At 39.1% G+C, this 2,963-nt stretch overlaps 1 pseudogene; it reads left to right on the plus strand.

Moving 5' to 3' along the window:
• Nucleotides 1-1,566: 1,566 nt before the first annotated feature.
• Nucleotides 1,567-1,711, plus strand: LOC131238148 (U4 spliceosomal RNA; annotated as a pseudogene).
• Nucleotides 1,712-2,963: the final 1,252 nt, after the last annotated feature.

A 2,963-nucleotide genomic window follows, 5' to 3' on the forward strand; every position in this document is an offset into this window, starting at 1 on the left:
ACAATGGCCCACCTTGATCATAGATGGGCTGACTTGGGCCCACATATTCTTACCCTAATAAGCTAGGAAGAATCCGTACTGGATCATAGCTAGCCATCACATGCAGGAAAGAAATGTGATGTTGGTGGGCCTTTCATCTGAATAGAGTGGTGGGGCCCATTGAAAAGATGGGAGACCTTAAAGCTAAGATAGAGTAGGTGAAATTGGACCCTTCACCTTTTGTACGGTTGGAATTATCAATAAAGTGTTAATGGGCCTGCAACAGGTACTGGGCCCGGCCCCAGTCCACTAGCTAAAGAGGAAATCTCTAGTCCATCTCAGCACGTACAAACATCTAGTATCAACAAACCAACGGGTATGAATCAGTGGTCAGGATTATCCAATTAATTTAATTATCGGGTTCTGAACTATCTACGTTGAGTACTACTATTTGGATGGTTCAATTGAGGCTGAGTGCATTCGACGTGTACAATTTTTAAGTGCATGTGTATGAAGCATCACACTCTGCCAGAGCATCAAATAACTTAGAAATGAAGGAAATTCTCGATTGAGAATATTTCTCTCGTTTGGATGGGCCATGTCCATCAGATCTACCAGATTAGAATATTCTATTCAGCAATAATGAGAGAATTACCAGTAACGAGACAGTTTTCAGTTGGACCGTTGATGTATTATCTCCTTACGTGTGATTTGTGGGCCAAAAATTGTAAGGTTAAGATCATGTTGTAAGGTATAATTTTTTGGTCATTATCCATCCACAGTGGGACTCAAACGATCCATGGTCTGGATACCGAAACATGGTGCCCATTTGTAAAAAAAATTAAAACACGTGTATACTATGCAAATGTGCAGGCCATGCATCATATATAATACCTGCTGTGGGGCCCGCATCAATTGTGCATCCGATCCACACTCTCCATCGCATTCTTCCCCTCAAGGTCACCTTATAAAGTCAAAAATCAAGCCAATCCAATACCTAGGTGGGCCACACTAAGGTTTTTAATGATGATTTTGCATTGTTCCCTGTGTTGAATGGCCTGATTTTGGTGTGTCCTCTCATCCTAGTACTGCATCTGATGAATGGTTTTGACCGCATACATATGACTCGGTGGGCTGCATAAACAGTAGGGAAGGTTCTATTAGTTGGCATCCCATCCCAACTATTCCCTGTGGCGTGGCCCACCTAAGTTTCGGTTCAAGATGATTTTTGGCCCAATGACCATACATCAAAGGGCACATCTAACGGATGGGGTGGATCTGATGTAGAACTAACGTAGAGCCCACGGAAGTCTGCTACCTCTATCGAATCCAAAAACCCTTTAAAAGTCGTGTATGTTTCTGAATTTTGAACGGTTTTTTTTTTATTAGTATATAAATGTACAAATCTAAATGTTCATTATTTTGATCACAAGGAAAATACTCTGGCAATGTGTGATTGTTGATACACAGGCACTTAAAAGTTACTTCAAATTGAAAATGTAGCCCACAGTTAGGTCACAATTAAACCATCCAAAACTATGGTTGCCAAACAAACATGTACCAATAGATTAAGATTTGTTAGCCAATATCTCTGTGCTTGGGGCAGTGACGCAGCTAGTGACGTTACAACCGAGGCGCGTCAATTACGGGTTGAAAACTATTTCCAAACCCCCTCTTTGGCCTGTGCCGTTGAGAATTTTTGGAAAGGTCCCCTCTAATCAAGGGTAAGGCCCTATATATATATATATATATATATATATATATATATATATATAGAGAGAGAGAGAGAGAGAGAGAGAGAGAGAGAGAGAGAGAGAGATTTGTTAACCAATCTAATTTTTGGAACCCTAACTTGGGGACTATGGGGTCCACGATTGAGTATATTTAATGGAATATAAATGTATTGTTATGTAGATGCCTTGAATTTTATGTAGTCTGGTGTAGGAAATAGGACATTGTTGGTCCGACCGATAACATGGAGATTTTCGGCTAAGAAATAGCAGCAAACCAGGGGGCCTGTCGATGCAGGTTGGTCCAACTGACAATGCGTTATCGGTCTGACTGATAGTTTACCGATCCAACCGATAATGTTATATAGTTTAGCGTAAATCGAGGTATTTAAGTCCAATTATGATTAGTGCTTAATTAATACGAGTGTTTTATCTCTAATGGTAAGGGTTTTGCAAGAAGAGACGGTTTTTTACACTTGTAAGGGCTTAAGAAGGGATTTTCTCAAGGAGCTAAGGTTTTCCTAAGTGCGCATCGCAATGGGAGATCGAGTGATTCTATAATAAGAGAAGGTGAATGGTGTAAATTTTAAGACCTTTGATTATAGTGAAGATTTTTATCACTTTGTGCTGTGGTTTTTTTCCGTAAGTATTTTCTATGCAAAAATTGTATTATGTGTTTGCTTGCTTGATGATTTTGGTTATTCTATTTATTTTTGTTGTTTTATCTTTGTTAAGCGTACTTTCACAAAGAGCAGGACAGTGGTATTTGGTCCGAATTTCTAATACATAGGTTGATCCGTGTTTGTTATGGTTCGGAATTACATCATAGTGGTGTGAGATAAGAGCCAATTAACTTAAACAAAGTGATATCAGAGCGTCAGGTGTAAGGACATTTGAGAATTCAATGAAGATGTTAGGGTTGAAGTTCAATATACAAATATTCGACGAAAAGAACAATTTCAGTTTGTGGCAGTGAAAGGTTAATGATATTCTAATATCACAAGGGTTGAGCAAGGAATTATTGGAGACTAAACCGGATAAGATGTCAGATGATGACTAGGGCAAACTCAGGGAGAAGGCTATGACCACAATTCGTCTGTGTCTATTGGATGAAGTCATGTACAATGTTCTGGATGGAGAATCAGCCCTAAAGATGTGGAAGAAACTAGAAGACCCATACATGTCAAAGTCTCTCACTAACAAGTTGTTTGTAAAAAAAATAACTTTTTGGGTTACAGAGGAAGGAATAATCTG

This window comes from Magnolia sinica, chromosome 2 (genome assembly GCF_029962835.1).
Source record: "Magnolia sinica isolate HGM2019 chromosome 2, MsV1, whole genome shotgun sequence".
In the NCBI taxonomy this organism is placed as follows: Eukaryota; Viridiplantae; Streptophyta; class Magnoliopsida; order Magnoliales; family Magnoliaceae; genus Magnolia; species Magnolia sinica.